The sequence below is a fragment of the Phascolarctos cinereus genome, unplaced genomic scaffold, assembly GCF_003287225.1.
Source record: "Phascolarctos cinereus isolate Bilbo 61053 unplaced genomic scaffold, phaCin_HiC Scaffold_9;HRSCAF=440, whole genome shotgun sequence".
NCBI lineage: Eukaryota > Metazoa > Chordata > Mammalia > Diprotodontia > Phascolarctidae > Phascolarctos > Phascolarctos cinereus.
The window spans coordinates 204,583,853-204,608,815 of NW_027556402.1; the positions used below are offsets into that span (position 1 = coordinate 204,583,853).

At 38.6% G+C, this 24,963-nt stretch overlaps 1 protein-coding gene across 7 annotated transcripts in view; it reads right to left on the reverse strand.

The window, feature by feature from the left end:
- The window catches only part of PCGF3 (polycomb group ring finger 3), a 126,207-nt gene that overhangs the window by 59,354 nt on the left and 41,890 nt on the right, over positions 1-24,963 (reverse strand). For 4 of the 7 annotated variants that reach the window (XM_021005281.2, XM_021005280.2, XM_078148481.1 and 1 more), the window contains 2 exons: positions 16,100-16,139; positions 15,179-15,331 (listed from right to left, as the gene is read on the reverse strand). The exons of 1 other annotated variant lie outside the window; for it this stretch is intronic. The gene's annotated coding sequence lies outside the window, so the exon portion shown is untranslated. The remainder of the gene's footprint in view (positions 1-15,178; positions 15,332-16,099; positions 16,140-24,963) is intronic. 2 more of the 7 variants (XM_078148482.1, XM_078148483.1) reach the window with 1 other exon arrangement.

Genomic DNA, 24,963 nt, shown 5'->3' on the forward strand with positions numbered 1-24,963 from the left:
GCCCAAATCGTTGTTCACCTACTGTCTATCACAGACATATACATCGATGGGCAAGCTCAATAAGTTGTCCTTCTAAATACATGTTACAATCTAGGCAACAAAGATTCTTCACCCACTTGCCTAGTCAGATTCCTCTGGACAATTACAGATCTCTTTTCAGAGGTTCTACAATGTCCTGGGGCGTGACACAATCAGCAAGGTATCATGTAAACACAGGATAATCTTTGGAGGGATCCCACCATCGGCCAAGGAATCCCTCTTCAACATGAATTTCTCACGGAGTATCCTCTGTTCAAACACCACTGGCAAGCCTGCATCTCCCAAACATGTGGCTTAATGTTTAAACAAGAGAATCGCTGAATATGGTTTTTTGTGTTCTCTCTCAAGAAATCTTGAATGATTTTGATATATAAATAAGAGACAACTTGTTGGGGAAAAAAAGCTTAAAAGCACCTTATAATCAAATGTGTTTTTTTTTCCATAATCAGCAAACAACAGACAGCAGAATGTAATAATGTCTATATCTTTCAGTCAACTATAAAACGGTTAACACACACACACACAACACACACACACACACACACACACACACACACACACACACACACACGGTCTTGGCAGCTTAGCAGCTAGGTGGTATAGTGCCAGAACCTGGAGCCAGAAAGACCTGAGTTCAAATCCGGCCAGAGAGACATTAGCTGTGTGACCCTGGGCAAGTCACTTAACCCTGTCTGCCTCAATTTCCTTATCTATAAAATGAGATGGAGGGGCAGCTAGGTGGCACAGTGGCTAGAGCACCAGCCCTGAAGTCAGGAGGACCTGAGTTCAAATCCGGCCTCAAACCAAACACACTTACTAGCTGTGTGACCCTGGGCAAGTCACTTAACCCCAATTGCCTAAAAATAAAAATAAATTTAAATGAGATGGAGAAGGAAATGGCAAACTACTCCAATACCACGGCAAAGAAAATCCCAAATGAGGTCATGAAGAATCAGGCACAAATGAAATGACTGAACAACATGGTCTACTGTTGAGTATCACTTGAAAAAGCCTTGTTCTTGGGGCAGCTAGATAGCACAGTGAATAAAGCTCTGGCCTTGCAGCCAGGAAGACCTGAGTTCAAATCCGGCCTCAGACACTTGACATTTACTAGCTGTGTGACCATGGGCAAGTCACTTAGCCTCGATCACCTCACCAAAAAAAAAAAAAGACAAAAAACCCACCAAAAAAAGAAAAAGAAAAAGTCTTGTAGCCTCAATTTATGTATAGATGATTTTTAAAGATTGTGGATAGATGGGAGAGTAGACATATACATTAGTGGTTACTGGTGTTCTCTTAGTTGCCATTTTTGATGCTGACATTTTCTTTTCCCACACCTATAGAATCTTCCCTTGCTTTGAATACTTCTGTATATTAACCTCTCAAACGCCCTCACAACTGTGCTACTTCCAGCACAGTTCTCCTCTATTTCCAATTAGTTCACTCCAGCTACTCTGTTCTCTCTTTGATGCCATTTCTATCTCCCCTCTTAAGAACATCTGGAACTATGAAGTCAGGGCCCAAGTACAGTGGGTTTCCCAGTCTTCCACTATAGTAATTTGTGTAAAACTTTTCCATTTTTCTTGTTTGTTGCTCTTCCATTTCTGTCCTTTAAGACAAATGTGCTTGGATAGAATGTCTTGCCAAGTTTTCTTTAAAATGGTTTTACTCTCGGGGCAGCTAGATGGCGCAGTGGATAGAGCACTGGCCCTGGACTCAGGAAGACCTAAATTCAAATGTGACCTCAGACACTTGACAATCAACTAGCTGTGTGACCCTGGGCAAGTCACTTCACCCCACTGCCTCACAAAAAAAAAAAAATTTAAAAAAAACAACATTCTTCTAAAAAAATTTTTTTTAATGGTTTTACTCTCCAATACTTTGTGAGATACTATTCATAAATGTCCATCATCCTTCTTCGTAAGATTTTACCAACAAGTTCAAATTCTAAAGCTGGTAGCCTATAGAATTTTAGGCCATAGGATCGCCTCTAATGTTTCTCTGCTTTCTTTCACGTTTTCTCCACTAAATTCTAGTGTATGTGTGAGACTATATTTAACTCTTCTCTCCTTATTTTTTTTATTTTAATATAAATTTATTTATTTTTAGTTTTCAACATTCCCTTCCACAAGTTTTTGAGTTCCAAATTTTCATCTCATCTCCCCCCTCCCCCCACCCCAAGATGTCATGCATTCTGAATATCCCTTCCCCTACTCTGTCTTATCTTCTATCTCTCTCCCCTTCTCTTATCCCCTTCCCATTCTATTTTCCTGTAGGGCAGGATAGACTTCTGTACCCCATTTCCTATATTTATTTCCCAGTAGCATGTGAAAACATTTTTTTTAAACATATGTTTTTAAAACTTTAGGTTTCAAATTTTTTCTCTTCCTCCCTCCCCATCCACCCTCATTGAAAAGGCAAGCAACTCAATATAAGTTGTACATGTGCAGTTATACAAAACACGTCCATAGTAGACATGTTGTGAAAAACTAACTCTATTTCCCTTAATCCTATCCTGCCCTCCCATTTATTCTATTCTTTCTTTTGATCCTGTCTCTCAGAAGTATCTACTTCTGATTAACCCCTTTCCCAATCTGCCCTCCTCTCTATCATCCCCCTGCTCTCTTGTCCCCTTTCCCCCCTATTTTCCTGTAGGTAAGACAGATTTCCATACCCAATTGAATGTGTATGTTATTCCCTCCTTAAGCCAAATCCTATGAGAATAAGATTCACTCATTCCCTCTCACCTTCCCTGTTTCCCCTTCCACTGAAGAGACTTTCTTTCTGTTTTTTTTGTGAGATAATTTACCCCATTCTACCTCTCCCTTTCTTCTTCTCCAAATATAATCCTCTCTCATCCCTTAATTTTATTCTCCAGATATGACCCTTAATCTTCAACTCACCCTGTCCCTCTCTCTATCTATCTATCTACATATACATACATATAATTTTTTTTCCTCCAACTACCCTGATACTGACAAAGGTCTCATGAGTTATAAATATCATCTTGCCATGCAGGAATGTAAACAGTTCAATCTTAATAAGTCTCTTATGATTTCTCTTTCCTGTTTACCTCTTCATGTTCCACTGGAGTCCTGTATTTGAAAGTCAAATTTTCTATTCAGCTCTGGTCTTTTCATCAAGAATGCTTGAAAGTCCTCTATTTCACTGAATGACCATTTTTTCCCCTGAAGGATTATACTCAGTTTTGCTGGGTAGGTGATTCTTGGTTGTAATCCTATCTCCTTTGCCCTCCGAATATTATATTCCATGCCCTGCGGTCCTTTAATGTAGAAGCTGCTAAATCTTGTGTTATCCTGATTGTGTTTCCCACAGTACTTGAACTGTTTCCTTCTGGCAGCTTGTAATATTTTCTCCTTGACCTGGGAACTCTGGAATTTGGCTACAATATTCCTAGGAGTTTTCCTTTGGGGATCTCTTTCAGGAGGAGATCTGTGGATTCTTTCAATTTCTATTTTGCCCTCTGGTTCTAATATATCAGGGCAGTTTTCCTTGATAATTTCTTGAAAGATGATGTCTAGGCTCTTTTTTGATCATGGCTTTCAGATAGTCCAATAATTTTTAAATTCTCTCTCCTGGATCTATTTTCCAGGTCAGTTGTTTTTCCAATGAGATATTTCACACTGTTTTCTAATTTTTCATTCTTTTGGATTTGTTCTACTGTGTCGTGATTTCTCATAAAGTCACTATCTTCCAATTGCTCTATTCTAATTTTTAAGGAAGTATTTTCTTCAGTAAGCTTTTGGACTTCCTTTTCCATCTGGCCAATTTTGCTTTTTAGGGCATTTTTCTCCTCATTGGCTTTTTGGACCTCTTTTGCCATTTGGGTTAGGCTATTTTTTAAGGTGTTATTTTCTTCAGTATTTTTTTGGGTCTCCTTTAGCATCACTCTCAGTTTTTCCTCTACTTCTCTAACTTGCTTCTCAAAATCGTTTTTGAGCTCTTCCATGGCCTGGGACCAATTCATATTTTTCTTGGAGGCTTTGGATGTAGGGGCTTTGACTTTGTTGTCTTCTTCTGGTTGTATATTTTGGTCTTCTTTTTCACCAAAGTAAGATAATATAGTCTGACTCTTTTTGCCCTGCTTGCTCATGATCCCGGCCAATTACTTGAGTTTTAAACTCTTTGTTAAGGTATGAATCTGCTTCCAATGTGGAGAATGTACTGTCCAAGCTTCGGGGTTTGTACAGCTGTTTTCAGAGATACTTGTAGGGACCTGTAAATTTTCAGTTCTTCCAAGGTGGTATGATATGGGGCAAGGTGTTTACTCCTTTCCTGGCCTGCCACTACAAGTACTCCTTTCTGTCCTGTAACTGTGAGAAGGAGCTTCTCTCCGCAATCACTACAAGCTCCACCAAGCCAGCACTCCTCCTCACCCCAGCACCACTGCCCAGAACTGTGGCCCAGATCCAAACATGGGCAAAGCAAGAGATTCCTGCCTCAGCACTGGCAAAGAGACCCCTGCAATCCCTCTCTGATCAGCCACTGGATTCCCCCTCAGTCTGTGGGCCGGAAGCTCGGGAAGCAGCTGCCCCCCCAACAGGTCCACGCTCTTGGGGAATGGAGCTGAAACCCTGCTTTCCTTTCTCAGGCACCGACAGAAACAGACTTTTCCCACTGACCTTCTAATTTGTCTTTGGCATTGGTGGATTGAGGAATCTAGAAACCTCCACAGCTGCCCGAGATTCAGTCCTCTGAGGTCTGCTCCAGGTTTGCTACAGCCTGCGCGCCCACGCTACACTCCCAGCCTGGCACGACACACCTTTCTGATCAATCATCCTGGTTGTCTTGGGCTGGAAATTTGTTTCACTCTGTCTTTTTGTGGGTTCTGCTGCTTCAGAATTTGTTTAGAGCCATTTTTTATGACTATTTGGAGGGGTTTGAGGGACAGCTCAAGCAAGTCACTGCTTTCACTCCGCCATCTTGGCTCTGCCCCTTCTCTCCATGTTTTTAACAAACTCTAACATGGCATGGCTACTTCCTCTCTCCAGTTCTCATAAATTATACTCGGGCAGCAAATTTCTTCCCTGCAGCCATCTCTCTCTGTTTGGGATGCTTTTTGGGTTATTCTGATCTTCTTGTTATGGAAATTATACTGATTAAACTTCCACATAAAATTATAATTATTGTCAATGTCATGGCCATTATTCATTACCTATTTTTAATTGTCAATTATTTTTAAATAGTTCAGGATTGAGCTATTTTGATTATATGCCATGTTTTTAGTCATTAATCTTTTGTTTTTATTAATTCCGATCTTAGCTATGACAAATCAATGGTCTGACTATACAGACAACTGCTTCAGGGATAACTTCCATATCAATAGCAATTTTTTTCTTTTCTGCTAAAATGAATCTATTCCATTTTTTGCAACATTATTTGCATCAAGTACAGTGTCTATCAATTTTTTTTTCTTGAAAGTAGTGTCACTGTAAAATGTTAAGTGTTCTTAAGCTATTTTGGAACCTGGAAGTCTGGTGAAGATTATGGCTCCCTTGTTGCATACATGCATAACTGAAGGAATGCTAAGTTTTGGTTAGAAGTTAGTGAAAATACTACTAGTCTGTATCCCAAAGAGATCATTAAAAAATGGAAAAGGACCCACACGTACAAAAATATTTATAGGAGTTCTTTTTGTGATAGCAAATAATTGGAAATAGAGGGGATGCCCATCAACTGGGGAATGGCCAAACAAGGTGCAGTACATGAATGTAATGAAATACTATTGTGTTATAAGAAATGATGAGCAGGAAAGCTTTCAGAAAAACCTAGAGTTACACGAACTAAGGTTGAGTGAAGTGAACAGAACCAGGAGAACATTGTACACGGTAACAGCAACACTGTGCGATGATCAACTATGACAGACTTAGGTCTTCTCAGCAATACAATGATCCAAGACAATTTCAAAAGACTCATGATGGAAAAATGCTATACACATCCAGAGAAAGAACTATGGAATCTGAATGCAGATTGAAGCATACTGTTTTCTTTTTTTTTTTTTTTGGAGATATGGGGGATATCTCATGGTTTTTCCTTTTTGTTCTGTTTCTTATTTCACAACATGACTACGGTGGAAATATATTTAATATGACTGTGCATGTATAACCTATATCCAATTGCTTGCCATCCTGGTGGAGAAAAATTCAATGTGAATCAATGCTATGATGTCGTAGCCCCAAAGCTAACTAGATCTTACCTGAATACCTCAAGGATCAGTGATTTCATCTATGGGGTTATTTCTTTCATCTATGCAACATGTAATGGCTTTTTGAAAAAAAAAATACATCGTTCAAGGATTAACCATCTGGTGATAAACTTCACTGGTTGGTCTTTGGACAACAGAAGAAAATCCATTACAAGGTTTATACTCAGATCCTTTCCTACTTGGAAAGGCCTACATTCCTCTCACATAACCACAGATCAAAGGTCACGTGCACATGATGAGGCAATGAAACAAGACTTTAGTGAAGGAAGCTGCATTAATGGATACCTAGCATCCAGAATGAAAGAGATTATAGCCCCACTATGTGCTCTGCCCTGGTCTAGACATGTCTGGAATGCTGCATTTAATTCTACATTTCAAGAAAGACACTGACAAGCTGGAATGAACCCAGGAGAGAGATTAGAATGATGAAGAATATTTAAACCACATCCCATAAAGACTGGATAAAGGAACTAGGAATGTTTCATATGGAGAAGAACAGTCTTAGAGAAGAGAATGATGTGCCTTTCGATAAGAACAATTAAGATTCTTTTGCTTGCTTCCTGAGGGCAGAAGTAAGAACACTGAAGAAGTTGTAATGAGATCAATTTCTGCTGAATTTAAGGGAGAACTTAGAATTAGGAGCTGCCCAAAAGTATTATTACTCAGGAAGCAGAGAAAACTCTGTCAATGAAAGTCTTCAAACAAAGGCTGAATGACTGGGGTTTTTTTGGAGAGGATGTATAGGGAGTGAGGTATCAAGTGAGACCAGATGACCTCTGAGGTTTTTTTCAATTCTATGATTCTGATCTGGATTCTAACTTAACATGCAAAAAAAGACACACAAAAAATAGGGGACTCACAAAGCTTAATGGAAAATTTTGTTTAAAAACATAAGTACCCCAAAAATGGAATGGAAAAAAGGCAAAGAAAAAAAAAGCTGGTGAACTCAGAAAAAGATATAGACATTTTGGCTTTGGGACTTAGACGTAGGGGAAGAAATAACTGGAGAGGAGAAATGGAAAAATTTATTCCAGGCATGAGAATGTCTTACCTATGCCAGAATTACAGGCCTTTCTGACATGTGGGGACTGTGAAGAAAAAGAGAAAAAAGCTTAACCTATCTCCAGAGGAAGAAGGGCAATTATTCTAGGATTTAGGAATACACTGTAACAAGAAGCTTGAAGTCTAAGCTCCTTTCAGAAGACAGCCAAGACTACCTAATGTGGCCAGAAGATGGCACTATAACCCTATTTGCATAGAAAGGACAAAAGGATGGCTGAAGACTTACTAAATGTAGAGCACTATAACTGTATCTCTCTTATGCAGATGACATTTGAACACTAGAGAAAATTATACTGGTCACTACCAAAGAACTAGAAATTGCTGCTGATAATAATCAATGGCAATCTGGCTCTTCCCCCCTTAAATGTATTTTCCAGACAGATAATAACTTAGTGTTGAATGTCACACCAAGACCTATTGCAAATATTATCTATCATAACCTAATTCCTCTTAATAACGGCACACAATCCCTTTGATCCAGACTTTACAAAGTTCTCAAAAAATTCTGCTGACCAAACCATGGAATCTGAGAACTAGGAAGGAGTCTTAGATTTCAAGTAGTCCTACCCAACCCTCCCACCCAAAGCAGGAATCCCTTCTAAAACTACAGATGATTATCTAAGGTTCCAAAATTGAATTTTTAGAAAGCTCTTCTGTACACAAACACAAACCTTCTGCCCTATGACTTGATAATCTTTCACACAATACCCTTCAAATATTTTAGGACAGCTCTTAAATCTCAACCCAGTCTATTTTCTTCACTCCAGACTCCCCACAACTAAACTTCACACATGGCTTCCCAACTATTCATTAGCATGGTTGAGATCCTCTAAACAAATTTTAGTTTGTCAATAAACTGGTGTTTTACAGAAGCAAAGTTTTCTACTATGTGGGATCTAGGATAAATTCAATTCAAAATCAAAACAGTCCCTGTCCCAAAGAAGTTTACATTGTATATACATCAAGAAAGTAAAGGGGTGTAAGGCAAAAGAAGGATGCAAAGCACTCTAAGAGTACTCAAAAAGGGAGGAAAAAACATCAGTGGTGTTCAATGATTACTTCTACCCACATGATTATCAATCTATAAATGTAAATATAGTCTCCTTCTTGAACTTCAGTCCCAAACCTTCAACTGCCTGTTGGACATTAACTAGCTCTTCAAACTCCTCCTGACCACTCCCCCTCCCCAAAATTCATCCTCTCCTCTAAACTTCCATACTTCTATTTGATGATTTCCACTATCCTCTCAGTTTTCCAGGTTTAAAACTTCCAGATCATCTCTCATCGCTAACCAGGTTCTAAGTGTCGTTAATTCAACCTTCATAGTTTAATACATGATTCATCCCTTTCTATCTACTTACACTGCCACCACCAACCTAGTTCAGTCTGTGACAGTATCATTCTAACATCCTAATTTGGTCTTCCTGCTTCCAGCCCAGAGGGGTCACACAGCTAGCTAAGCTAATGGCACAGAAGATTGCCTCCACCAAGTCTTTCTGTTTTTGTCTCCTGATCTGTACTGATTTTGTTCTTCAGCTACGGATGCCTCTAGTGGGCATGTTTAGTTATATTTCGATCCCTATTCTCTTATGAAAATGCATCCTTCCTTTGATCTCTTACAGTACTTTGTTTATAACTTTCTTATGCATTTGCAGACTCTGCTTGGTATTACCTGTATTTGTTATTGTGTTTCACCCCTTACATTTCTAGCAATGTGCCTTCTACAGCATAGACATTTGTTAAAGGCTTCTTGAATTGAATTCACTGACTCCTGACTCCCAGATCAATGCTTTTTCTATCTTGAATTATTTAGTTTTCTTTTGTTCATCTATTAACTTTATACAAGCTCTTTAATAATAAGTCTTTCTCCTTCTTTTAATTTTTTAGTTGCTCTGATTATCAGTTTAAAAGGCCTATTGTTATCATTATCGTTTTTCTCTATACTCAAATCATTCTGGGTTTTAGTCATTCTAACACTACTTATAGATCTGTCACTTTCTTATTATAAAATAATACAAAACATTCTTTAGCTATGTTCAATTCCATGTGTGAAAATAACTAACCTAGGTGCCAATACTACTACTGCTAAATAATAATAACCCCTTTCAAAGCCCAACCCCCAAAATACATGTTCCTGGGGGTGGAGTTTGGAAGGGGACACAACAGTGAAAAAGGAGAATGCCAGTGATTTGCTTTCACAATTCTAATTTCTATTTTAAACCATTCAGGAACATCCTTCTCTGTTTCCATGCTCATTTGGGAATTTATAAGGCTCTCTTCCTCATCAGGTGTTGATTCTTTTTCCTTTGTCTTACAATATTTCTGGACTTATTTAACGGATCTGGAGGGCCCAGCCATTTCCCTTCAGTTATTAATATCTTCCCTACTGGTTTATCTGTTTCTGTTCAAGGCCTTTAACTGAGTTTTCATCCACCTGAGATCTTTGGGAATTTCGGTCTTTTTTCCCTCACATTGCTCTACTGCTTGATGGGGGACAGAACTGGCCTAGCAGGATACTGGCCCTTTCCCTCAGGCTTCATGGAGTGCCCTACACACTAGAATCCTATCCCATGGGTCTCCAACTGAGCTCAGTTGCAGCACAGAGCACTGATATGATGTGGTCTCAGAAAGTCAGCATCTACATTTTAGTTTTCAGTGCCAACAAGATAATGTCAAAAACAAATATTGGAAAATATGTAATCTTTCAGGAAGGCAGGTTAAATTCCTTATGGTTCTGCCTAGCCTTAAACCCATTATCATATCTTCTCAACAGAACTGAGCATGACTTCCAAGTTAAAGGAGTGATTCTAAAACATCTTATTTATCACTTGATGTACAAGGATGACATCAAGTTATACTGAAAAATACATTAAATGGCTCCTGCATCTTGTGGAATCTTTCTTTGACGACACCAAAATGTCATTTGGGCTTTATATTTCCTAAGTATAAAATTCTTAATCAATCAATAAATAAGCATTTATTAAACAACTATTATTTGTCAGCTACTGTGCTAATTGCTGAACATGATAAAATGAAAAAAAAAGGCCATGTTCTCAAGAGGCCATCTAGTAGAGGAAAGAATAGGAAAATACACATATACATATGTATATACTTATGTTCAGCCATGTCTGACTCTTTGTGACCCCATGGACCACAGCATGCCAAGCCCTTCTATCCTCCACTGCCTCTCAAAGTCTGTCCAAGTTCACATTCGGTGTTTTCATGATACTATCTATTCATCTCCTCCTTTGCTGGACCCTTTGTATATACAGAAAATATACAAATAAATGCAAGGTAGTTTGGGAAGGGAAATCAAAGGCAGCCAGGGGAAGAGTTGATTAAGGAAAGACTCCTTGTAGAAGGTGGCATTTGAACTGAGTTTGGGGGGAACAAAAAAACCAAAAAATACAATTCTATAAGGCAGCAGTAAGGAGGAAGTGAAATCCAGACATGTGGGAGAACCAGTGAAAAGGCATGGAGATGGGAAAGATAAGGATCAGTATGAGTGGACTGTAGAATGCATGAAGGGGAATAATGAGTAATAAGTCTGGCAAGGGTTTTACATACCCAACAGAGGACTTTATATTTGCCTGTAAGGGTAACAGGGTGCCACTAGAGCTCACTGAACAGGGTGACGCATGGTCAGGCTTACACTTCTGAAAAATCACCTTGGCAACTGAGTAGAGGATGGATTAATAAGGAGAAACCTGAAATATGGAGACTGGTCAGCAGGGTATGAAATAGTATAGATGAGAGGTGATAAGGGCCTGAAAAAGATGGTAGTCATGTGAGTGAAGGAAAGGGAATATCTAGAAGAAATGAGGTGAAAGGAGAAATAACATTTTACAAAAGTGTAGAAGTGTGCAGTGAGCAAGAATGAGGTCTGAAGGGAAAGGAATAAGCATTTACATGGTGCCTACTATGTGCTAGGCACACTGTAACTAAGCACTTTACAAATATTATCTCATTCAATCCTCACAATAGTAGGAGGTAGGTGTTAGTATTACCCCCCATTTTAGAGTTGAGATTAACTGACTTGCCCAAGGGTCACATAGCTAGTAAGAGTCTGAAGCAGGATTTGAACTCAGGTCTTTCCAACTCCAAAAGCAGTATTATCTACTGTACCAACAGCTGCCTAAGTGAAAGGAAGAAGCTGAGGATGTGAATCTGTGTGACTGGAAGGATTGTGGTCCCCTGGACAGTAACAGGAAAGTAAGAAAGAAGGGTGAGGGTGAAGAGAAAAATAAGTTCAGTTTTGAACATGTCAATCATGTATGTCCAATTCAAAATGTCCAACAGGCAAATGGTGATGTGGAACTGTTGTTGAGGAGAGAGATTAAGGCTGACTAGAGAGATGCAGGTATCGTCGGTGGAGAAATGATCATTGAACCTTTGGGTGTTGATTAGATCATCAAATGAGATAGTGAAGAAAGAAAAAAGAAGAGGGCAGTCTCCCACTGACTCAGTGTGAGGAAGGAAGATGAAACGGTCTAAATCTGTATGGGAAGAGAGGCTTTTATCTGACCAGCCAGGCTGTGATTGCAAAGCTGTGCTGCTGCTGCCGCCGCCGCTATCCCTACTGTCTATTCTGTTCTGATCTTGCACCACGGCCTTCTGAGCTTCAAAAGGTCAAAAGAGCCACCAGGGGTGCAGGAAGTGGAATCCATAACAGAGTTGGCCAGTGTATCCCCAAGGAGCGACCTGCTTGACCCAACACAGCAGTGAACGAACCCAGCAGGTGAACTGTCTAAAGGGAGCATCTCATCCAGTAGTTAGGCTGCACTGGGAAGTGAGCTAGGTGGGAGAAATGCTTTGTAGCAGCTGTTTCAATTCTGAGCCTACTATCCCCAGAGACTGAGGTAGCAGAGGGGAAAGGGTGCCCCTGGTCCTTCTGTATTTCTGTTCTTGCTCTATCTTCTCAATAAATATAGATGAGGAGGAGGGAAAAGGGAGATGATCCAGGACAGAGCTTTGGGATACATACACCCAATTAGTGGGAGTGATAGTAATGATGATCCAGCAAAGTAGACTGAAATGAAGCAATCAGACAAGGAGGAAGAGAAACAGGAGACAAAACAGTGTTAGGAAAACCCAGAGTAGAAAGAGTAACCAGGAGAAAGGGCTGATAAATGGTGTCAACTGCTGCACAGTTGTCGACATAGATAAGGACCAAGAAGAGGCCAATTAAGACCTCATTGCTTACTTCGGTGGGAATTTCAACTGAATGAAAAGATCAGATGACAGACTGCAGAGGATTTAAGAGAGAGTGAAGTAGGGCAAGTACCAAGTGTGGACAGCTTTTCAAGGTGTCTGGTAAGGGAGGAGAGCTAGAGGACAACAAGAAGCAGAGAAAGCATTAGCATCTATTGATGGATTATCTATTGAGGCACATCTATTGATGGTATCTATTAAGGATTTTGGTATTTTTGTAAACAATTGAGTATCTATATAGGCAGCATGGAAGGAACCAGTAGATCAAGATAGAGGGTGATAGTCAGAAGAAATCAGACTGAAAAGATAGGATAAGGTAGAAATGAGGTTACACAAAGAAGGGCTGGCCACCCAGAGACTGGAGTAAAAGAGGAAATAGTGGAGAAGTGGTGAGAGTTGTGAGCTGAGGAGTTGTGGGAGGAGAATGAGGGAGAAGACAGAGTTTGAGAGAACAGCCTCAATACTGTTGGCAAAGTATGAGGCAATACTGAAGGCTTGAACCTTGAATCCAGGTCAAACTGAAACAATGGACAAAGGCAAACTTACAAACACCTTGGGCTCTTCCAGTCAAGGCATATGCATTATAAAACTATCAAGGAGAAAGCTCTGCCGGTGTATGTCAAGACCTATTGGTACTCTGACAGTAAAGTGTGGGAAGAACACATGTAAAGCAATTTATACCTACATAAAACTAGTCTTGACATACACACTTTTGGGACTATGAAATAGTTCACAACAGATCTAGAAAGTAGCCAAAGAAAAGTCATGAAATACTAATGAAATGTCCTATCACCCTAAGGAAGCTATGAAAAGATTAATGCTAACTAACCAAAAAAGAGGAGAATTAATAGACCTTATCAGAGCACAAGATAAACAGTTTAAAACTTAGAGAAAATTTTCTGGAATAGGGAGATATCGTTTTTTAATTAAACAGGTACACACTATTGGATTTATTAAATATGTGAAACTCTGAGAGAGCGAAATCAAAAATTGACATCCATGCGAACTCAACCAACACTATGTCAGCAAAGGAGCATTCAAAAATTACTGTCATGGGGATTTGTATATAAAACCAAAGGTTCATAATGGTCACTGAGGGTCAGGTTGTGACCACAAGAATTTATAAAAGGCTTAAGCTTAAAGATATAAACTGAAGATTATGGAAAAGAAACGGCACAAACTACAACTATCATTGTAGGCTGCAAAAACTTAACACCTATAAAATGAATACCTAGCAAGAAATAACCCAACAGAGCTAGAAGTAAACATCAGAAGTTCATTATCTTTCAGAAAGTAATAGTACATAAATATCCACACAAAAAGAGACTTCAAAATATTCTTGAGGATTCAACAAGTAAACTGTACTGAAACTAGACCATTATGAAAGAATTATTGTCTACAACTTTCCTGATATAACACTGATCCATAAAAATTTAAGAACACTGTTTTTAACAAATGTTATCACACCAAATGCTCATAATTCTCAAGACAGAAGAAACAAAAAAACTTTTGAGAGATCGAGTGGAAGGAAGAACAAGGTACATACACTATGTCTGTTACTGCAATTGTGCCAAAGATGTGTTCAATGAGCTTACAGAAAACAGCCTTGCATCCCAGTACTTTTATTCAATTACAAAATTCAGTTAATTTACTTATGCAATAATTTGAAGACCACTAAACATTAAAAAGCATAGGATGATTTCCCTGTCCCAGCACCACTGCCATTAAATGCCATTAAAAAATGAGAACAACGATGATGACGGCAACTCACATGTATAAAGCACCTTACAGTTTATGAACTCTGAAAATCAGGTAGTGCGAGTTTGAATGTCTCCCTTTGATAAACTGGGAAACTGAGTTTTCATGAAGTTGAGAGACTTAACTAAGATTACATGCTCATATGAGGATGTGTTTCCCCAAGTAACAATACTTCTACTACAACAGTGCCCCCACCAAATAAAATGAAACACAGTTCCTAGCTGCAGGGACATAACACTCTAATAATGGGATAAAACAAAACACAAATAAATATAAGAGAAGGCAGAAATGTGATGAGTGGTACATTTTGTAAGAAATCTGAGGAAGGACAGGTCATTTCCCGTTGGAGGGATCAAGAAATATTCACAGAAAGGGTGGTACCTGAGCTGGACAAACTGCTTTAAGGTTTGCAAAGTACTTTACAAATATCATCTCATTTTAATCTTACTACTCTGGGAGAAAGGGGCTGTTATTATCCCTATTTTACAAATAATGAAAATAAAAGCTAAAGTAGACAGAGGTTCAGTGTAACTAGCCCAGGATTACAATACTGCCTCAGGCTGAATTTGAACTCAGGTCTTCCTAACTCCAGGTCTAACACTCTATGCACTGTGACGCCACCTGGCTGCCTAATTCTCACTATGTCACACACTTGGAACAGAGAAAAAAAAAAGAGAAGAGAGGGAGAGAGAGGTAAAGAGAGGTGCAGGACTAATGGACAATAAAAGCAAAAAAATCATATGAAAATACTGTATGACCCTTCTTACCTCCCTCCAAAACACAAAACAACTTGCCCCTTTCACCCCCAACAAGAGGAACAAGAGAAACATTCTGCTTTCTTGTTTTTCCCCATTATCCTGTGCACGTGGTTTTGTTTTTTACCTCTTCTAGATGTTTTCTTTGTCTTCAGTTTGTCTTCTCATTGGGTTTTTATGCTACTGGCTTTACTGTGTTATCCCGGGTAGTCTGTCTTAGTTTGTATTCTGGCTCTTCACCCTTGCTCCTTTCCTCTGTCCCTTGTTTATTTTCCATTGTCTAACAAAGACATTTACCCATTATTTTATCTCAGATCATTCAAGGTTGAACATATTATCACCACAACTCTAAAGTTTTAACTTCCTACAGCACAAAAGCATTTACCACAACCATCACTTTAGCGCTATAGCGTTAGTGTACTCTGCCTCCAATGTTCAGAGAAAACCAAGCCAAAGTAACATGTCTCCAACTAACTTGAACAAGTGATATGCTTCCAAGCTTGATAAGTAGGAAAAGAAATTAGTGAATTCAAGTCAGGGGGGTCATAACCAAAAAGGGTTATGAAACATCCCAGGACAAAAGGGAAATTTTGAAATAAAACAGGAAATTAAACCTATTTTCATACAAAAAAAAAAACCAAAATGGTCATACATAATCACCATTTTTGGCACATGCACGATGCCACATTTAATATTTAGGGGGAAATGGTATTTGCACTTGATTGTCCCCACCCCCAGAACCTTTATTCAAATCTTGTAGAGCACAGTTTGGTAAATACTTATTTAGAGTAGAATCCAAAAGACAAGCAATATGACTTTCCTTTAATCTGTTAAACAAAACTGGGGAATATATTGTCATGGTTCAAGTCTTTAACTATATAGAACCAGAAATACATATTTTCTCTAATTACACTTTAATCAGAGAGGTAGGCCCTTCCTTCGTCTTTCCCACCTCCCCCCAAAGTATGTTTAATCCATTTATAGGCATTCAATTAAAAGAAGAATAAACCTTGAAATGTTCAAAGTTTATTTAATTATCTATATTTACCTAGCAGACAGACTGGAATCTCATGCTACATTTTGGAAACCTGTAGAGAAGCACAATACAAAAATACGTTTTAGATTTCACATACTATATAGCACTTTTAGGAGAATATATGGCAATTGCTATAAAAATTATGATAAAATTATGACTAAAAAACCCAAAATTATTGTAAGAGTCATTAAGATAGAAGAATCAAAGTTATTATTTTATATGCCTCCAGCAACAAATGAGATTTAAATCTTTCTGATTTAAAGGTGTGAATATTTTATTTTTTAAAAACCTACCCCACAAAACGAAGACAGCCAATGTTGGGCCTGAAAAGGCCTAAAATCAGTCCTTTATTAAATGAAAATAAATTCAGGTTCTTTTGTTTGCATAATGAACCACTTACAACAAAGAAGTCCACTTCTTCTCCAGCTCAATAATACAATATTCTTAATTATCTGTGTGGTCATAAATATGGCTATTTTTTAAACAATGCAGGTTACATCAAACACATATTTGCCTATCCTCTGTGGTTCTTACTGCCCTCTCACAAATAACACTACAAGGGAATTGACCCAATGTGCTCTCCTCAAGTTCTTTTGATGTTCATTATGTGGCTACCAATGGATTTATCAATAGAGCTGTCCGTTCCTAAACATCTACATGTTGAAAGAAAAACATGCAGAAGGTGAGTGAGAGGGAAAATCACACCGTGTAAGTCTCCCTCCAAGACATTTTTAATTCAAGTGAAAATTTTTCCTTACCTCTATCACAATCTGCTAATTTATATACATGTAGTCTCAGGATAAAAGCTCCTTAAGAACAGGGATTAACACAAAAGCACCACACCTGGCATACAACAGGCAATTAATAAATGTATACTGTACTGAATTTAAAATGGAAAATCAGTTTCCCTTCATAACTTCTGTCATTTACCTAAATACTGATACTGAATTATCTCAAAAACCTTAGGATTTTGTTTGGTCAATCAACAAGCATTTATAAAGCCCCTACTATTGCCAGGTACTGAGAGAGTACACAAAGAAGGGTCAAAAAGTAGACCCGCTCTCAAGGAGCTCAAAGTCTAAAAGCAAAGACAACATGTCAACAACTATGTACAAACAAGATAAATCCAGGTTAAGGCTGTAGATAAATTCAAAGAAAAAGTGCTGCAATTAAGGAGTGGAAAAAGCTTCTTGTGCATGGTGAGCTGAGACCTGAAGAAGCCAGAAAAGCTAGAAGGTAGAGATGATTGGGGGGGGGGGATGGGGCAGGGAACAGTGAAAAATACTTGGGAGTCAGAAGATGGAGCACAGCGTGACAGGAATACCAAGGAGGACAGTGCCCCTGGATCTGAGAGTACATGGGAGGTGGTACGTTATAAGAATACTAGAAAGGAAGAAAGAAGTCAGGTTGTGAAGAGCCAATCAGAGGATTTTATATTTGATGCAGGGCCACTGAAATTGACTGAATAGAGGCTGACACAGTGGTGATGCTGACATGGTCAGACATGATTTAGGGAAATCAGTTTGACAGTTGAGTAGGTTTATCTAGAGTGGGGAGAGAGATTTGAAGCAGGGAGATCAGCAAGCAAGCTATTACAATAGTCCAGGGATGAGGTGATGAGAATTTGCGCCGGGGTGATGGCAGTATCACAAGAGAAAGGGATACAAGAGATTTTAAGAAGGTAGAAACTACAGCACTTGGCAACTGACCAGATATGGGGAGTGAGGAGTCAAGGATGACCCCCTAGATTAGGAGCCTGAGTGACTGGGAGGTAATGGTACCCCTGACAGTAATAGGGATTTCAGGAAAAGGGGGGGGAGGGGGTGGGAGTGGGAATGAGTCCAGTTTTTGACATAGTATCTTTAAAATGTCTACAAGACATCCAATTCAAGGTGTCTAAAAGGCTGTTGTAGAAATAAGATTAGAGGTTAGGATTGGACAAGTACATCTGACTATCATCTACATAGAGATGATAACTGAATACAATCCATGGAAGCCAACATGAATGGATAGATCAGGTGAGTTTTTTTGAGGATGGAGACATGGGTGTGTTTGCAGGCAGCAAGGAAGCAGCCAATGAATAGGGAAAATTGAAGATTAGTGAGAATGGAGATGATAACAGGGACAATCTGCTGGAAAAGAGATGAAATGGGACCATTTAGCATGTAGAAAGGTTAGCCTTGGCAAGGAGGACAATATCTTGTGAGACTGGGTGAAAGAGAAAGTGGTAGAAAGTATCTGAATGATGTGAAATGAGGAGAGAAGAGGGAGCTCTTGGCAAATGGACTCAGTTTTTTCAGTGAAATAAGACAAGCTTCTCAGCTATGAGGATGAGGGGAAGAAGATCCATAGGTTTAAGGTGGGATGAAAAAGTGTGGAAAAGCCACACTGATGAATGGGAGAGTGAGTGAATTAGGGAGGCATAAAATGACTGCCTTGCCCAATGAGGCCCCAGTTGATATTATGTTACATAAATTTCTCACATAAATAAGTTTCGTGATTTTCTCCATGTTTATTTAAGCAGGATGTGAACAAAAGATGGTGGGAGTAATGCAAGGCTGAGGGTAGTGTAGAGGTTATCAAGGTGTCAAAATGGGGAAGGGAAGAGAGTGTAGCCAGTGTAGGGATGATGGCCTGGGAAAGAAATGAGGGGCAGAGGAAATGAAGGTCACAATGAGGGTGAAAAACAGAGTTTGGATTCTAAGGCAAAGAGAGGTGACAACAGATTATGACCAGGTAAAGGAATTTCAGTGTTCACGAACATGGATATAGAATACTTGTCAGTAATAGCAAAATCTAAGTCATGTCTGTGTAGCTGAGGTGGAGTGGACTAGGTAGTGGGAAACAAGACAGTTGGGGAATTGAGAAGTTAGGATATTATCAATAGATAGCTGAAGTCCCCTAGTATGAGAGCGGGAGTTGAGGAGGAAAGAAAGACTGAAAGCCAGGTAATAAATTCACTGAGGAAGAAGAGTGTCCCTAGAGATCAGCAGACAATAGCAACCAGAGTCTTGACTGGGTGATAAATATGGATTGAATGAACTTCAAAGGAGGACAGATTTCTCAGTGTTGGTGGCAGAAGAGTCTGAAAACTGCAATGGGGAACAATGAATACTCTAACCCTCTTTCCCAACCAGCCCCACCTCCTCACTACTAGTAAATTAGAGTACTTTAGTATTTAATACCTTTGTATGGTAGGTCAAACCTTTAAAATCACAGGAGCTTATCCTGCTTCATTTATAGATAAAGAATGAATCTGTAATTTCAATAACACAGAGAATGTCTAGATAAGGAAACTTCCTCAATCAATGTAGTTGGCACATTCTCTGCCACTTAGAGGTTAAGTGATTTGCCTAGGGTCACAGCACCAGTATATACCAAGGGAAGCACTTGAATTCAGGTCTTTCTAGCTTCCAAGACAGCTCTCTATCCACTATAGTACAGTGGATACACCATATACCATACTGCTTAAGTTAGTGTTAAAAATGAACTGAGTGAGAGAGCACAGCAAAATGGGCTAAGGGTAGATAAAGTTTTCTAGCTCCTCCTGAATCAGGATTTCATCTCCATATATTTCTTTCAAGTGAATTCTCTCAACTTAATGAAAATACACACACACACACACACACACACACACACACACACACACACACACACACTCAGTCTCTTAAATGTTGGTACAAAGCATTACAGAATCAAACAGTGATGAAAATTTTTAAATGATCCATGTCCCTTTAAGGGTTGAAAAGCATTTTCCGTTCAACCCTTCTGTGAGGTAAGCAGTATAAGTTTTATTACCCTCATTGATAAAACTGAGGCTCTCAATGTAAGTAACTTGCCTATAGTCCCAAGTAGATAGTATATGAAGCAGGATTCTAACCAAAGTATCCTGCTTCCGAGTCCAGGGTTTTATTCATTACACCATGTTGTCTCTATAATTTATAAGTATTTATCATTTGGAATTACCTCCTCCCTTCTTTCCCTTCTATTCACTAGAGGGGGTAATTAAAAACCGACTATTGCTCATTACTAACAGGTAGATACTGACATCATATGTAAGACTTCACACAGGTCTGCTATGAAATTAATTTTACAATTTTCTAAAATATCTTTTTGTATTGATTTTCAGTTGTGACTGAAATGTTTTGTCATATAAAGCAATCTTTTAAGTTTAAAAAGTTTTGCCCATAATAGGGGCAACACACTTCCCCAGAAAAGTGTAATATTAGAAATGTAACAATTGTAGGGCCCCAAATATTGACTTTGGACCAATTTCCTCCCAGTAAAGGCAGAAAAATTTCAAGTGAGGAAGATGTCACCAAAAGTCAAAGTAGATGCTGGTAGCAAGGCCAAGATTCTCAGAATGACTTATGTTAAAAAGTTTTACCAGTGCCTGTTATTATAATTAGTGAAAGTAAGGTTATATTTATTTTTAACTCTCTCCTATCTATAAACCCCCCAAACAAGGACTTGAGTAAGTTACAACTCTTTTCTTCTTCCTCATCCAATTTATTAGCATACTTCTAGCAGCAGATTTAAGATATTCCTTCCAAAATTTCACCAACAGAAGCAGTGTAGAACAGTGAATAAAAAGCAGGTCTCAGAGATGAGAATGGAAGGAATGGAAAAGGAAAGCATTTATCAAATGCTTACTAAGTGCAGGGAACTGTGTTAAGCCCTGGAGATAACAAATACAAATAAACAAAATATAGCTGAAAATTTAGTTTCAAAATTTTCACTGCATAAGAAAACAGAAAAGTCAAATGGTCCCAAGTACCTGTTTACACAATACAGCATGATCTGTGATTTCATCAATATGTATTTCTTCCAAGGATAGAAACACAACTCATTCATGCCTAGCCATCCCAAATGACTCCTCCCCATGACATCCTCATGAATTCACCTCTGAGGTCCACCCAACATGTTTACCATAGCATGGATTCCACTGGAGGAAAGAGACTGGTCATCAGTGATTCCTCACACTCTGGTTGTGAACCAGCTCCTAGCTTGTCTTGCAAACCTTTCACAACTCCTCTTACATAACTTCCACATAATTCCTTATACATAATTTGTCACAGTCATTTTACAATGACCACACCTTTCTGTGATCCTTAACTTCAATTTTTTGAAGACTATAGTATAACATGACTCGAAGCCATAAACCATAACTGGAAAAATATTGTTATTGAAAAGATGCTTTATTTTGCTTCAGGAAGAAAGCCTTCCCTGGTTGACTTATCAATGCTTTATATTAGGATACAGTCCTATAAATAGGACAGTTTTGCAAGTTACATGTTAAATTTGTTACAAACTTAGAAAACAGAGATGGAGATCACTGTTTCATGAACAATCCTTTTTCTCTTCTGTGCTATAGATGGAAATGTTCATTTTACTTGATACTTGTTAAGGTCAGAAAGAAAAAGCATATAGTCATACTGGGGGACTTAAAGGCACTAAGTAAATGCCAAAAAAGCAATTCCATAGCCCACAGATTATTAGACAAATTTGTACTGCCCTAGGAAAATATTCTAAGAAGAAAACAGTACAATCAGTCTGACAGATGCTCTTCTAAAAGGGAAGATTTACTTGAAGAGCTAAAAGCTGATGAAAGCCTAGACAGAAACAATCAAAATTTAAGGTCCTAAGAAAGCAAGAAGGAAACAAGTTAATGTGACTGGTAGATAGAAAAGAGAATGATCTCCAAAGGCCCTGTGATGGAAAATACTATGCACATCCAAAGAAAGAACTATGGAATTTGAATGCAGATTGAAGCATATTACTTGCTATTTTTTTCCTCTTCTTTTGAATTTTGTTTCCTCTTTCTGATGGTTCCTCCCATTGGTCCCAATTCTTCCTTACAACATCACTAATGTAAAAATATGTTTAACAGGAATGTATATGTATAGCCTATATCAGATTGTGCACCACCTTGGGGAGGGTGGTGGGGATGAAAGGGGAGAAAAATTTTAAACTCAAAAGCATATGGAAGTGATTGTTGATAAATCAAAATAAACTAATAAAAAAAATAACGGAATGCACTTGGGAGTTGGATTCAAATCCCACCTATCACTTGTTGCAATCATAGGAATGAGAGTAATGGTGATGATGATGATATCAAAAATTATAGTAGCATTTATATAGCACTTTGAAAATACTATCTCATTTTATCTTCACATAAGCCCTGAGAGGTGCTGTTATTATCCCCATTTTATATATAGGCAGAAGCTAAGGAACTCACTCAGGGTCACACAGCTAATAAGTGTTGAAGGCCAGATTTGAACTTTGGTATTCCTAATTTCAGATCCAGCTCTCTACTGCACCACCTACCTGTTGAATGTTATTTAACTTCTCTGGGCCTCAGTTTCCTCATCTGTAAAATGAAGCTGTTGGACTACATGACCTCTAAAGGCTCTCCCAGCTCTACCTCTATGATCTTGCAATCAGGAAAATGATCTTTAGGAAGGTAAATTTTCAAAGGTTCAAGACATTAATTGAAAAATAAGAAAAAGCCTGAAAGGCAGGAGAAGGAAGCTAATGAATTCAAGAACATAATTCTATAGTTCCAGGAACAATCTCTGCCTGTATATAAAAGAGATCAAAGATGAACAAATTAATGGCCATAATTTGACCAAACCCAAAACTCTAGAATGAAAAGACAAATGAGAAAATAGGTGCAGTAACAAAGCCAGACCATTAAAGATGAAGAAAAATGAAATAAATGTATATATGAAATGAAGAAATATGAAATATGAAGAAACCATAAAATTATATAGAAATGATTAAGTCAAGCTGAACAATAACTGGGATAAGGAATACAGATAGAAATAGATTTAAGGCTAAAAGGGACCCTAGAAATCATCTAGTTTAGCAGTTCTCAAATTTTTTTGTCTCAGGACCCCTGAGACTCTTAAAAACTAAGGACCACCACCCCCAAAAAGTTTTTATTTATGTGGGTTATATTTATTGATGTTTACCATAGGTCTTACCAGACGTCTCATTTTTATGAAAGTAGTTTTGATCTAGTGGATCCCCTACAAAGGCCTCAAGGACCTGTGGGTCCTAGACCACACTTTTGAGAACCACTGAAATGGTTCAACTTGTTCATTTTATACATGACCAAAAATGCCCAGAGAGGGGAAGGGATTTGCCAAGTATCACACACTGGCAGAATGGGAATCTGAATCCAGATTCTCTAACTCTAAATCCAACTCAACATACATTCTTTGCCTACTCTGGAGCCAGCCCCCACCTATTCTAGATATTAAGAATTAAAGAATATTTTTTTTAAATCTGGTTGTATTCACGTTAGCAAGACCAATAACATATACCAAGATACTTAAGAAACGAATATGTCATTGAAGAGGGTAAAACTTCCTGAATAATAAAAGGGTGTGTGTGGTTGGGGGGGGGGAGGAACACACAAGTATCTTTTAAAAAGGGAAAAGCTTAATATCAATACCTGGGAACAAACTAAAACCAAACAATAGATTTTCTAGCTCCTAAAAGGGCATATCTCCACCAAAATCTTCGCCAGGAATGAGGTGACTTCTGTGTTCTCAACAGCTACACTAAGGGACCATACCAGGTGAGCTATAAGGTAATAAATTTTTTAGCCACAGCAATTCTCAAAGGTCATTTACCTAAGTTATAAACAGATGGTGATCTATATCATCAAGAGAGAGAGTACCCATGGTAAGAAAACCCTTGAAGTGCTCAAATAAGTAAAAAGCCATAAGGTATGATCAAGATGGCTCTGTGAAGAACAAATTATATGAGACTTTAATTTAAAAACAAGTGAGAAGCAACAGATGAAATCGTGACTTCAAATCAGTTAACTCTATCCCTTTGGAGAGTCTCCACAAGTTTCAAAACTATGATCTTGAAAGGAGAAGACAACTGACTACCAAGTTAAGAGAACTGGGTGCCAGAAGGCCAACGGCTCTACCTCAATTGTCAGGACCCAGGAGAAAGTTAAGCAGGCAACTAGGTGGTATAGTGAATACAGCACCGGGCCTGCAATCAGGAACACCTGAGTTCAAAACGGACCTCAGACACTTACTAGCTGTGTGACTCTGGACAAGTCACTTAACCCTCCTTGCCTCAGTTTCCTCATCTGTAAAATGAGCTGGAGAAGGAAATGACAAACCATTCTCTGCCAAGAAAACCCCAAACGGGATCACAAAGAGTCAGACATGACTGAAACAATCAACAACAAATGTAGGGGCAGCTAGGTGGTGCAGAGGATTGAGTACCAGCCCTGGAGTCAGGAGGACCTGAGTTCAAATCCAGCCTCAGACACTTGACACTTCCTAGCTGTGTGACCCTGGGCAAGTCACTTAACCCTGACTGCCTCATGAAAACAAAACAACAAATGTAGAAAGCAAAGCATCAGGCCTGAGACCCATTCTATCCAGTATCTAAATTTAAGAGCTGAACAAAGCAACTGAGACAGTCCCAACGAATTTCAAATTATACTGAATTAGGCTATTATTAATACTGCCAAAAAAGAATAAAGATTACCCTACCAAAAACCTAAGATTCACAGGATCAAATCATCATGAAATTAAACACATAAAAGTGCCACTTAGAGACAGAAAGTACACAAAACAAACATAAAGCAACAACTCAAGTGTACTTTATAGTTAGGAAATGATTTACATTGTTTGAGCCAGGCAGTGCAAGTATTATTATCCCCACTTTACAGATAAGGAAATCAAAGATACAAGAGGATAAATGACGATTACTAAGTGGCAGAGCCAGGAATTTATCCCAGGTCTTCTTACTACAAATCTCAGGCTCTTCTCACTACAAAGTACTGCCAAGACCAAAGAAGACTAGTTATGTACGAGCTGGTGAGAGAGAGAGAGAGAGAGAGA